Below are 14,240 nucleotides of genomic sequence, written 5' to 3' on the forward strand. Positions count from 1 at the left end.
AGAGACAGCCAGCGAGAGAGGGAACACAAGCAGGGGGAGTGGGAGAAGAAGAAGCAGGCTCCTAGTGGAGGAACCTGATGTGGGGCTCGATCCCATAACGCCGGGATCACGCCCTGAGCTGAAGGCAGAGGCTTAACCACTATGCCATCCTGGTGCCCCATCAGGGAACTTTCTAATAGCAGAAGCTGACATCACCGGTCAGTGGGGACCAATCAGCACTCAGGGACTCCCAATACGGTGCTCCCTAAGTGATACGATATGTTGCAAAAGGGAGAACACAACACCATCTAGCAAGGGTCCCTCCTGAAACAAAACAAAACTGAACCTGAACATGAGTGAGTATCTAGGTGTAATTGCTGGTTAAAGGAAATCTGGGGGCAGGACAAACACGTGAAGGGACATCTTCAGGATAAAATCAGCCAAATCCGCAATGTGGAAGATTCACGGGATAGATGATTAGTCCTCCCACAGATAAAGGCCATGCAAACGGGGTGCTGTTAAGGATTATTTAAATAGCTTTAAGAGACTGATCACCAAACAAAAAGTGTGAAATTTATCTAGATCCTGATTAGAACAAGTCAAATATAAAAAGACACTTATTAGAAAATTGGGGGAAATTGAACACAAACGGGGTATTAGACAACAACGTGAAGAAATTGTCACTGGCAGCCAAAATGATCGTGATGACTAAATCCAAATTTCCCAACGTAACCTGCAAGAAGAAGGAAAGAAGGGAGGGAAGTAGGGAGGGACGAGGGAAAAATAAAACTACATAAAACTACACAAAACCCATACTGTCCAAATAATCAGAAGACAGAAACTCCAAATTACTTGATTGAACAATAAGCAAATATATTGTAGGCAACCCCTGATTGTAAATTTCCTGGTTGTAATTTGTGAACTCCAGTTACACAGGACAATGTCTTTGTAACAAGTATAGTCTGCAATTTATTCTCAAGTGGTGCTATAGACTGAACGTTTGTGTCCCCCTCCCCCAATCCATATGCCGAAGCCTCATCTCCAACATGATGGTATTTGGAGGTGGGGCCTTTGGGAGGTGAGTAGGTCATGAGTGAGCCCTGGTGAATGGGATTAGTGCCTTTATGAAAGAGACCCCAGATTTCTCCCTTACCCCTTCTACCGTGTAAGAAGACAGCAAGAACACAACTGTCCGTGTACCAGAAAATGGATCTTCACCAGACACTGAACCTGCCGGCACCTTGATCTTGGACTTCCCAGCATCCAGAACTGTGCTAAGTAACTGTTGTTTAAGCCACCAGTCTATGGTGTTTTTGTCATACCTGCCTGAGCAGACTTAGGTTAATGATTTAGGGGGAAAAGTGTGTGTGTGTGTATGGAGGGGAAGGGTGACTAGAACAAATGAAGTATAACATTGACATTTGAAGATGCTAGAATGAGGGTCTACAGAAATTCTCTGAATTATTCTTCCAACTTCTCTAGAAATCTAATACTACATCAACATTTTTAAAAAGACATACACACAAAAGAAATTTTTTACTTTGATGGTTGTGACAATGGCATGTTGGTTATGCTTTTTAAAAAAACATTGTCTATTAGAGATTTTTAAATGTATATGAAGCAAATATTGCAAAATGTTAGTGACTGTGAAATCTAGAAGGTGGGTTTATGAGAGCTTATTACCTTCTCTGCCTCTGTGTGTTTGAGGTTTTTCATAATATAAATGTTTTTTTAAGTCATTCTTAATTCCATTGAGCATTGCTCCAAAGACTGGAAAGGAATGCTATTTTTGAGTATTTCCATCTAATCTCTAGAGTGATGCATTTATTTTGTCATACAAATGATTCAAATCCTGCCCATCTTATCTTTCACATTCCCAAGGTCTTCCCGATTGGCTCTCCAGTGGCTGCATGTTAGTTCATCAGCCAGATAATTTATTCAATCATCCCCCTGTCGCTGAACATGCAGGTTGCTTCTGTGGTGGACTCAAATATGTGGCACTTCTCCACATATGGCATTCTTTCTTAGGAAAGATTTCCAGAAGTGGAATTTCTGGATCTTAGACATGATGATGTTTATGAATCTTGAAGCTTTTTGCCAGATTGCTTTCCGAAAAGCGGTACCAATTTATACTATATGAGACTAAGCGTTGGGACTTGCATTAATTTTTTAACTAGCGCGAGGTTCGTGTTACTTGCGTCTTTCTGTTTCCTCTTTTGTGAGTTGTTCTGTCTCCAAGCCTCTGTTGGGGCCTTAATGTTCTTCAAAATCTGCATGAGCTCTTTGAGTAATAAAGATATTACCTTTCATATCATGTTTGCCTCAAATGTTTCTCCTGAAAAACTCACTTTAAATGGGAGGCTGATGTCTTAGGAACTAGACAGCCATTGTGCACAACACCTACCCCATTCTCTCCAAGAAGAGCTGCACGTCCTGGAAAGGCAGCCATCTGTTTAGAAAACAAGATAGTTATATTTATCTGGAACATGAAATACTATGAAAGACTGTCTCCTGAGATAATTTTCCAAAGACTACAAAACAGACCAAAGATCCTGGCTATGTCTTCATGATCAAAATAACCAGCTTTAAAAATAGCTGATGTAGTCTTTGTCCTGTTTTCTTAACAACCAAATTAAAAGTCTCATGACCAGTAAAAGTAGGACATAACGGTAGCCACGTAAGTCCAACCCACTAAAAAAAAAAAAGAAAAAACAAAGTGACACAACTTCTGTTTCCACAAGAAAAAAAGATCTATTTCTCCGATTTCTCCAGGGATGGATTTCTACATAAATCAACCTGAGCCTATGACAGAAAAGAACACCGGGGTCTGACCCCACACTGTCCCAATAATCTGTCCATGTGGAGGTGCCTGGGTGGTGCAGTCCATTAAAGCATCTGACTCTTGGTTTCGGCTCAGGTCATGATCTCAGGGTCATGAGATCAAGCCCACATCCGGCTCCATGCTGAGCACGGAATCCGCTTGTAACTCTCTCTCCCTCTCCCTCGGTCCCAACCCCCTCTCAAAAAAATAAGTAAATCTTTAAAAACAGGTCCGTTCACGTTGATCAAGTAGGTGATGTATGCTTAAACCGCACCACCATCCAGTGGGTGCCCCTCCCTCCCCCTGCACCCAGGTCTCCCACTCCAGGGGCCATCGGCCCCCCGCTCGCTTTTCTTCCCCATTTCTCATCTCTAATCCGTACTAGGCAATCATGTACTAATGTGTAAGGGTTAATGCTGAGGGGGAAAGCAGAGCTTTCCTCTTAAAGAGTGTCTCCTGAGGGCTTCTGTGATGGGCAGAGGGCGGAGCCTCCGTGACTTAAACAGCTTCTCCAGCAACCGCAGGGCCTTCCAGAGACTGAGGGAGACGTCGGCCATTTGGATCGCAGGGTTGGTTCGGCTCAGGGTCAGCTTCACATTATCCTGAGAGTCTCCTGAGCCTGGAGAGCTTGGACAGGCGCCGCTTTCCTCCGGGAGCCCGTATGTTGGCTGCCCCAAGCACAGCGTCTGTGTGCACCCTTCACCGACTCTGAAGCAATGCTCAGCAATGTCTTGCTTTCGTCCTAAGGAATCTTTCTACACCAGAAGCATTTTGTAAGGTGCGTGGAGCCACAGTTGAAGACTTTCTATCAGTCATGCCTCTTCTCCTCGGAGTCACGTTTCAGCTGCTAGTCAGCTCTATCTCGCTCTCTCTCTTTCTCACTCCCCACCCCCTCCTATCCCTTCAACACTCCCAAGACCCAGCTGCCAGCTCTATCGGAAGAGCCACGCCCACCCGTTTGCGTCCTGGTCTAGGATTGCTGTTGAGCTACCATGGTAGAGCTGAGCGGCCGGGATGCCCTGAACGGGCCACAAAGCCTAAAATATTTACTATCTGGCCCTTGAGAAAAAGTGTGCCCATCTCTGCTCTAAATCTTTTCTATCACTCCCTCCCATTCCTAGATTTTCCTTACAACCACTCGATTTGCCACTCCTTCCTTAGTAAGGGGAGCAATTTACTGTTTTCTGGTTTCTTCCTTGAACCTTACACACCCAAATCAATACTGTACTCAAGCCTATGGAAGCCATTACACAGAGCATGATAACTGTTGGCGCCCAGCAAACAGAAGCGCTTCTAGCTACATCCATGCTTCTTAGAAGGCACCAAGGGCTATGTATAAGAAAAGAGCTCTTCAGTTTGCTGCAACATATATTATTGCACATAATCTGTTTATAGACACACTAAGCCCTTACTAGACTGACCTTTACGGCTCAGTGCATTGGAACTGGATCTTCTGACATCAGCCAATGTGTTCCAGCCATCCTGAGCTCTGCAAGGAGGCCTGGGAAGGCCCAGGCTAGGGTGCAGAAGCAAAAGCCCAAAGCACATGGAGGGGGGTACCGCAGGAGAGAGCCGGACTGTGGGCCCACTGCAGATCCAGGGGATGCCAGCTCTACCCGGCCAGCGGACCTGAGATTCTAGACAAATGATCTCTATGGAAAAAGCAATGAAAGGAAAAGTTGTCTCTTTAAGCCATGCCCACCCTCCAACTCCAGGCACTGCCTCTACTCTTGACTTTTCTAGCAAAGCAAAGCAGAATTTAGCTGCAGCCAAATACTCCAGCCCAGATTTTAATGGCAACAAACACAAAAATATGTTTGACATTATTAGTTATCACAGAAATGCAAATCAAAACCACAATGAGATATTTGCTTCATACCCACGAAAAGGGCTAGAAACAATAGCAGTTGTCAAGGATGTGGAAAAATTAGAACCCTCGCACACTAGTGATGGGAAATGGAAAGTGATTCAGACACTTTGGAAAGCAGACAGGCAGTTCCTCAAATGATTAAACACAGAATTACTACATGACACAGCAATCCCACTTCTAGGGGTATACCCGGGAGAAATAACAACAGACGTCCACACAAACACTTGTACACGAATGTTCATAGCAGCAGTATTCATACTAGTCAAAAAGTGGAAACAACCCAAATGTCCATCAACTGATCAATGAATAAAGGAAATCTGGTACATCCATACAATGGAATATTATTCAGCCATAAAAATGAACGAAGTACTGATATGTACCATGACACGGAAGAGCCTTGAAAACATTACCCTAAGTGAAATGAGCCAGTCACAAAAGATACACATTATATGATTTCATTCATATGAAAGTCCAAAATAGAGAAGTCTGGCAAGCTAGAAAGTAAATTAATGCTTGCTTAGGATGGAGAATGGAGACAGGGAAATGGGGGAATAATAGCTAGGGCTATGGGGCTCTTTTTGAGGGGATGAGAATGTTCTGAAACTGGGTGTCATGATGGCTGCACACATCTGTGAATACACCCTTTAAATGGCTGGATCATATGGTGCATGAATTATAGCCAATAAAGCTTTTTTCAAAGATTTTATTTATTTATTCATTTGAGAGAGAGAGCAAGAGAGCACAAGCAAGGAAAGTAGCAGAGGGAGAGGAAGAAACAGGCTTACCACTGAGCAGGGAGCCCAATGCGGGGCTCAATCCCAGGACCCTGGGATCACGGCCTGATCCAAAGGCAGACACATAACCGACTGAGCCTCCCAGGTGCCCCTCCTCCCCAGTAATGCTCTTTAAACAAAAAATAGAAATAACTTCAGATATAGATGTGATCAGGAAAGGGGAGAGAGAGAGGAGAACATTTGTCATTTAACAATACGAAAGGCTATGAACCATCTGTAATTGTTCCCTTCGGGAAATTATATAGCAAAGGTGTTTGTTTCATTTTTACTCCAACTTGTTTTATTTCCCCCAAATTTGTGACTTGGACAAAAGCTGGAGATGAGAAGTGTGAAGGGCCTCACATTGTAAAACGTCATTAGGACTTATAAAGAAGTGGCCAGCGACTGGGAACAGACTGCTCCCTCAGAGGTCATTAGAAGGAGGAAATCCACCCAATCGTCCTGACTATGATCGTTAATTTCACGTGTCAACCTGACTGGGCCACAGTGCCTAGATATTTGGTCAAACATTATTCTGGATGTTTCTTTAAGGGTGTTTCTGGATGAGATTTATATTTAAACAAGTGGACTTAGAATAACACAGATTGACCTCCGTACTGTGGGTGGGCCACACCAAATCAGCTGAAGGCCTAAACAGACCAAAAGACTGATTTCCCCTGAGCAAGATGGAATTCTGCTGGCAGATAGCTCTCAGACTTGAACTGCAGCATCAGCTCTTCCATGGGTTCCTAGCCTACCAGCCCACCCTTGCAGATTTTGAACTTGTCAGCCTCGGTAATCACATGAGCCAATCTCTAGAATAAACAAACACACATAAATGTACACACACACACATATACCTTACCCTCACTCCAGCCTACCTTAACTCCAGTAAAGTCTATATAAGCAGAAGACAAGGACTAGGGAGGAGGAAGACATGTATCATTGGCCTTGGGAGGAATCTTCTAGGGGCCAAATGAATTCTCCAAGTGAATGAGGGGATCTCCTAGGTATTTAGGTGCCTACAAAGAGGGAAGATAAACCTCTCATTCCTTGTCATCTGCTTGGAATTGCTCATCTACCTTACACCTCCTTGAGGCAGAGAAAAGGGAATGAGAGGAAGGTATGATGGACAAAAGAAGGATGCCAGTCAAGCAACCCACACTCTTTACCTGAGTAGTAAGAATGTATGAGTTTTCTGTGGGTTAAGAAATGCCCCCAAAAGATAACTAGACTTAAGCTGTCTGGCTGATGCACTACCCAAAGACTCGGGCACCATGAGGTGGGATGCCCATGGTGAGAGTCTACTGGGGGCAATGGGGGAAGCCATAGTTGCAGGAGCTGAAGGAGAGGGATGAAGGAGGCTGTGCCAGACTTGGTTTCCTATATCAGGAAAGGCTCTGCAGAGATAGGCCCCCAAAGGTTTCACATACACCAGCAGTGGACACTGATCACACCAAATGCATCCACAGTGATTCAACAGTAGCCAGGGAAGCAAGAGCAATGCCCAACAGAGGGCACACTGCCCATCACTTCCACAGAAAATCTTGACCATTTTCCTCCACTATCCCTCCTTTCCCCAGTTCTAAAGGAAGCAGAACCGAAGACGGTGGGAGAGGGGAGGGGAAAGACAGCAGACCATCCCTTCCTACCAAGATGGAATCTGGCCATGTGCTGGGCTCACATGGCCTCGTGGCAGCATGGGAGAGAGCACCTTGGGCCCAGGCTGAGTCCTCATCGACTTCTGTTGCGGCCTGGCTGGCGGGTCTCTACCTGAGGCTGCTGTTCACCAGCTCCAAGTCAAATCCTCGCTAGGAGGAAGATGAAAGTGCATTCGACCAATTTGTCCTCCCTCTTTCTCTCTTTGCCTTCTTCAGCCCACCGGCGTGGAAGGGGTAAATTTTTTACTTCCTTTTCCTGTGTAGCAGACTCTGTGATTGGATTATTTCAGGAGTTTCCATACCCTATGCGTTTTTGTTACCTCGATTTTCATGTTGGTCCAGTCTGGCTGCTAACATGTTAATGAGAGCTTCAAGGATTTATAAGAAGCTTTCTTTCTCTACAAATGCTGGATTTTAAGACTATTGTTCTGTTAGACACTTTTAAAAAAAGAATTTCATCTGAAAAGCCATAGGTGAATGGTGACGTGGTATTCCCCTTGATATCTGCCTTCCGTGGGAAGCATTGAAACCTATCGCTACAATGGAGCAGTTCAGCCAACTCCCTCCTCATGGACTTCAATTCTGTAGAGGCCGTGGGCTAGACATTACATTCCCAGCTAGCGTTCCACATATGACCCAGCATCTTCCAAGCTGACATGTGCCTACTCAAGATTTGGAAAATGAAGTGAGCAACAAGAGTCTCTGGTCACACAATAGGACGTGGTATCTTCCAGAAAACTTGATTGTGGAAGCCAGTGGCTCTTCTCTGCAGCTGAAGGATTTTCAGTGCCTGGTGTCGTAGGTGTCAAGCAGTGGGTGGTGGTAGCAGTGGTGTTTTGCTAGAACAGTCTTGCGTCTGCTTGGGCAATTTTCCTGGCTGTGTGGCAGCCAAGTTCATTCTCTGGTTTCCCGGGAGATCCCGTAGGCAAACTAATATGATTTTAAAATCCCCTTTCTGATTAAACCAACTAATATGGGTTTTGTTGTCTGCTGGTAAGAACTCTGTCCAACACAGGTGGGGAGCCCAGGGCATGAAGAGTCACTGGGTATGAAAATACTTCAAAAATATTGTCCCCTTTAAACATGTTCTCTGAATGCAAGCCAAGTGAATTTACAAGCATCTTGCTGAAATTGTGAGGAAGAGATATCAAAAGTTCTAGAGAGGAAGGGATGGTGAATGGAAATGAATTATACACTTCCTGCTATTACAAATTTATGACATAGAAGAGGCCAGTGCTTTTTTCTTTATTTCGTATGCCGCCTTTGTTTTCTTGCGTTGAAGTTTTAAAAAAATGTACGTGCTTCGTGGATTCATTTATGACCTCAGACCTCAACCTTATTTTTCTCAAAGTTTCTCAGCAATAGTTTGCCCTGCTGCTGAGGCTTCGAGAACACTCACCATTCGGCTGAGCATGGATTCCTAGCCGCACGTGGTCAGGACGGTACGTCCAGTAATGAATCAGGACCAGGTCATCGCAGCTGTTGTCTTGAGCCACCAGAATATGTAAGGATTCTCTGCAGCCCCAGCAGTTTACAACTCCATAAACACAATTTCTAAGACACTGAAGTCTTATTTCTCTAACCAGACTGCAGGCTCCTAGCTGACCAGGATAGCCTTAGAAAGTTCTGTGATTCCCACACAGACGATCTATGCCAGCATCCCAGGAAGGGGACAGGGGACCCACAGTCGTCTGCCATAGCTCTGAGATGAGGGAGTATTTTGGTAGGTAGTACAGTTCCCCCAGGCCACCAGGAAGAGAAGAAAGATGGCTAGTCCTCCACCACCAGTCTGTGGGCAAGTCTCACGAAGGGAGGCAGGAAAAGACCATCGCGTGCAGTGACAGGAGCCTCTCAGTCTCAGTCTCGGGGTTTAGAGTCAGCCCTGGCACCGGGAACTGCAGAGTATACGTGGGTTTCCAGATTTCACTGAGCCTCTTGGATGTTTCTGAGAATCAACAGGCAATGGTGGTTGTAAGGTCTTTGCAAAGGCCATCCCTGAAGTGGTGATCGTCGTTCGGTAGCAAAGGGTTTAGGTGAGAGGCTCCCCATCCGAAGGGCTTTCCTCACCGGGCTCTGGGTTCCAGACATGCTCTAAGTGGCTGGTCTGTTCAGACTGGGTGGCTTATAAATCGCCAACACTAATTCCCAGAGTTCAGGTTGGGAAATCCAAGATCAAAACACCAGCAGATTGGATGTCTGACAAAGGCCTGCTTCCTGGTCCAGAGATGATCGTGGTCTCGCTGCATCCACATGTGGCAGAAGGAACAAGGGAGCTCTCTGGGGTGTCTTTCACATAAGCACTAAACACCTCCCAAAGGCCCCACCTCCCAATACCACCACATTGGAGATGAGGTTTCAACATACGAACTGGGCGGGGGGAGGACACAAACATTCAGTCAGTATCACTAAAAAAACACACTTTGGACTTCCTAGAGCTGAAAGATAAGCAATCTGATGGAAATGGGTTCTCAGCCTCTTGTCTGTTACAGGTGTGGTGATGCACACAGCAACCTGAAGGATTGTGTCACCCCCTGGCTTAGATCTGCTTGGAGGTGTTGTGTGGGAAATAAAGTCTTACCTCTCACCCTGGGGTTCAGGGATCCATGTGAGCTGCTCCTGCTGTCCCCACCCAGCTTATCTCCTCACCATTTTCTCCCTTACTCCAGCCACAGTGCTCTTCTCAGTTCCTTGGGCATTCTGAAGGCTTCCCTTCCCCAGGGCCTTTGCACATTCCATTCCCTCCCTCAATTCCACAATTCCCCCTGCTCTCTGCCGGATCAGTGTTCTTTCACCCTTTATCTCTCTTGCTCACTGGCATATCTTTCACTCCTAAAACTGTGCCTGACTCATAGCAGATGCTTAGTTATCTGTTATTAGTGAAAAAAACTGACTGAAGAGCAGTGTGGATTCTAACTCGCATAATTTATTACTGTAAAATGGAAATGATAGTAGTTCCAGCTTTTCCCTTTTCCTTACCTTTCCACTCCTAGGCTCCCAAGCTAAAGGCAGAAACTATATAGAGTCCAAGGGGGTTTCTTAGATCCAACACTTTTCTTTATAGCATTTCCTGAGGGTTTGCCTGTGCTTCCTTGAGGCTAAAGTCCGTCCACACCTTGACAGTAATCAGAGACTTAGAGTTAACGAGTTTTTAGCCTTTATTTTATGCCGTGTGCTCTCCATCAAATACTTCTAATCCTCACAACAGCTTCCTCGGCTTTTCTATCCCCATCTGATGACCAAGGACCCCAAGCTTCAGGAGCATTAAGAAATTTGCTCGCAGTCACACTTCCTATAAGCTGTACAGCCAGATCTTGACTCCAAAGCCAGTGCTCACCGCTTCATGCTACAGTAGGTCATAAACTGACAGCACTCCGGGGGTGTCACCAAGGTCATAAATTACAGCAATCGCTTGCAAGGGGCCTCACTGGGGAGTTGGGGTAGGTTGGGGTGGATGACAGGGGTGTAAGAAACGAAGTCAGCAGCTAGCTTCAGGGTCACAGGCAGAGCAGCACCTCCAGCCCACACAGTGTGGTCTGCGTGACGAGCCACCTGCCCTGGGTGACCCCGGGCAAGGCCACCGCCTCTCCTGAGCTCGGCAACCTCATATGCAGGTGGGAGAACATGGCGACCCATGTCCGCTGACAGCTCCAGAGTGCTGGGAGAATTAACTAATAAATGATTGGAAGCACTCGGCAAATGTAAAGTGCTATATAAATGCTTAATAGTAACACCCACCCTGTCAGGCATCCAGGGTTGCTTTTGAGCCCTGTGGTCCCTGTGTAATGATACTGAACTCTACAAAGTGCTTTACAAATAGTAAATAATTCATTCTCAGGGCACCCCAGGGAAGCGAGAAAGTATTCCTCTCACTTGAGAGGAACTGAGATCCAACAATTGCTGGGGCCGCTCAGCCAGGAGTCCTCGCAAAGCCAAGTTTGGATCGCCAGGGCGCTCCGTGTGGGGCCAGGTGGGGCCCAGCTGCTCAGGGCCCAGACTGAGGCTATGCTCCCCGGGGCTCTGGTGGGGCGTTTGTCTGGCAGGCTCTGGCGCTGAGGCTGCGGCTTGGAAGAGTGGGAGGCACCAGAAAATGCGTAAACACACCTGGAAGTGCAGAACACACCGTGGCCTCTTGTTGTCAAGGCCCTTGGCTTGAGGAGGTGGGACACTTCAGAGGCCTCAGAGAGGGCGAAGCAGCCAAGGAGGGGAGATCACAGGGCAGGGTGATTGGAGGAAGAAGGCACCGAACTCAACCACTCCCACAGAAGGCCCAGGCCCTGCCCCACGCCAGGGGGGTTCGAATCCCCTGGCCCTCACAGGAAGCGCTCTCAGGCAGGGCTCCACACGCTGCCCCAGGCCAGGGAGGCAGAGCCTGGGGAACAGGAAAGGCCTAACTTGCCAGGTGTCAGGGCAGGAGCCCACCCTTCAGAGAGGCTGCTGCATGGGGCTCTGGCCCAGGGGCCTGAGGTAGGGTGCTCGGAGCAGCAGGACGCTCCCTACCCTCGGGGTCCGGACTGAGAAGCCCAAGAACTGAGAGTCCGCGCCTCTTCCTTGCAGTATTGGCACCGACTCCCTCCTCTGAAGCCTCAGAGAGCCCGAGGATCCTGCCTGGCTTTCTTCACCCCGAGAAGGGGGATCGAAAGGCCTATCCACCATCTTCCCCAAAACCGTGTCAGGAGTGACTGAAGGCCCCTTCGCGGTTTGTGGTGCCGCAGACGCGGGTCAGAAATCCTAGACCAGACGAGGGGCTCAGCTTCTCCAAAGCAGGCACAGAGTTCGTTGAAGGTGTTAATAACTCCAACCCCCTACCGACTCACAGTGTGACACAGGATGAACCCTTCGCCCTGTTCCCAATGATAAAATGCAGAGAACCATCGCTGTCAAGAGGCCCCGCTGTGTGCAGGGCAGATGTCCTGACAAGCTAATAGGCTCGTGAGTCATGGTGCTGCACGTTCGGGGCACTCCCTGGTGCTAGGACAGCGCTTACAGCCCTCTTCCTGGGCCCCAGGGTGGCACGTGGCCCATCCAACAGCCCACAGTCCCAAGACCACGAGCCTACCCACAGGTCAGTTAGCAACCTTCTGGCAGCGGCATGTTCCTGTTGTTTTCCCCTCAAGTGTGGGACTGGAAGGCGGGGGGGGGGGGGGTCATCTTCGTGTGGGGTCAGCACCTTACACACACCATCTTCCTCATCCTCACAGCAGACGAGGAACCCGAGGTCCAGAAGAGTTCCCAAGTGCCCTCGAGGTCTCTCGGCGGGCCAACCCAGGCTCGGGACCTGCTCACCTGTTCCGAGCCCAGAGCTCCTTCTGCCACAACCTTCGGCCTGCAGGGCCCAGCGAGAGCACCACAGAGCCGAAGGTCCCAGGGAGCAAATGGGAGTGGACAGTGGGCTGGTTCCAGGAGCCAGCGGCAGTCAGACCCCACTCTCGCGCCAGGGCAGGAAGAGGAAAGGAAGCAGGAGTGATCAGATTCTTTCCAGATGATATAAAGTTTGAGGTTTAGGGAAAAAAAAAACTAACTATTTAACCTGTCCCAGAGGGCCATCTGTTACCCATTCCTTGACATTTTATTGAGGTTTAGGGAAAAAAAAACTAACTATTTAACCTGTCCCAGAGGGCCATCTGTTACCCATTCCTTGACATTTTATTGAGTGCATTGTATGTGCCAGGCACTGTGCTGGGCACAGGGAGGAGGCGGTCACCTGTCCATAGCACCCCGATCTCAGGACCCGTAAGGAATAATGGGGAGACAGGCGATGAAAAACTAGACCCGGGACAGATGAGTGGGTCACACAATGACCACGTCTATGTGTCCCCTTCAAGAACAGTTGATCCCCGTGCTGTAGACATGTGTAGGAACACACAAAATGTGGTGAGCTACCCTCCTCATTTTCCAAAATGAACATGAACCCGATATCAAAACTTGACCCAGAGAGCACAGAAAAGCAACCATGGACTAATTTCAACCTGATGTATAAACAGAAAAGCAAAAATCAGGGCCAGCTTCGTGGTCATACAAGCTGTACGTAACGCAGGGCCCTGTGCTCTCAGAAGGGCCGCATGCTTGATGTAATGTTGTCACCTGCTTAAGATTCTTTTCTCAACAACGGACCCCACATTTTCACTTTACACTGGGCCCTCCGTATGCAAATATTATAGCCAGTCCTGGTGGAAATATTAGCAAATCGAACATGATAGTACCACAAAATAATCCCTACCTCGATCAGGGCAATTTTTATCTGAGGATTCAACCTTAAGAAATCTACTAACTTATTACCTCCCCGATGTACTGTAAGATAATGGTGTTACAGATACGGAACAGACATTTGAGGAAACTGCACTCCGATTATTTTAAAAGTTGAATGGTATATTCTTGAATGGTAAAAGCAAACCTTAAGCCAAAGCAGTACTTAATTCATTAATATGCAGCTTCATTGCCTTTGGAATGAGGCGCATTAAAAGAGGCCGGCGACCAGCACTATGGGGTGGCTCTGGGAAGTTCTGGCTGCGGCAGTAGGCGTCAAGGCTGAGAAGTGGAAAGCCTCCAGGAAAGTGCAGCATTCTCTTATTTACAGACAATATGGTTATAAACTAAGAAGACTCAAGAGGGTTGACCAAAAAAACTGTTTAAATCAATAAGAGCACTGGGTGCAAGATAATAAACATAAATCAAGAACATCGCTAAATACTGGTGATACTTACTAAAAAGGAGTGATAAGAAACTGACATCTTCATAAAAGATTTTTTAAGTCACCACAAATAACTGTTACAATACACGTGTAGTCCACATGAAAGTTTACTGAAATACGTACAGTATTATTTTCATAAATGGAGAAAAAATTGCAAGCATATGGCGAAGTTGCCATAAGGTTCCATAACCAGGCATTAGCTACTTAATCAATTAGTTAATTAATATTGTTTTCCAAGTCAATAGCTTATACAATTACTATCAATACATCAGTAGAATTTTTTAATGAAATGAATATTTATAAAATAATTCTGAATATTATCTGAAAAATAAACAAGTGAGAAAGGTTGGAAGCATTTTTAAAAAGCAGAGGAAACTGTTCTGCCAAATTTTAAAGCGTATTCTAAGGTTCCAACAATTAAGTGTTTTATTGGCGGGAGAATTTCAAA

Source organism: Ailuropoda melanoleuca, chromosome 6 (genome assembly GCF_002007445.2).
Source record: "Ailuropoda melanoleuca isolate Jingjing chromosome 6, ASM200744v2, whole genome shotgun sequence".
NCBI lineage: Eukaryota > Metazoa > Chordata > Mammalia > Carnivora > Ursidae > Ailuropoda > Ailuropoda melanoleuca.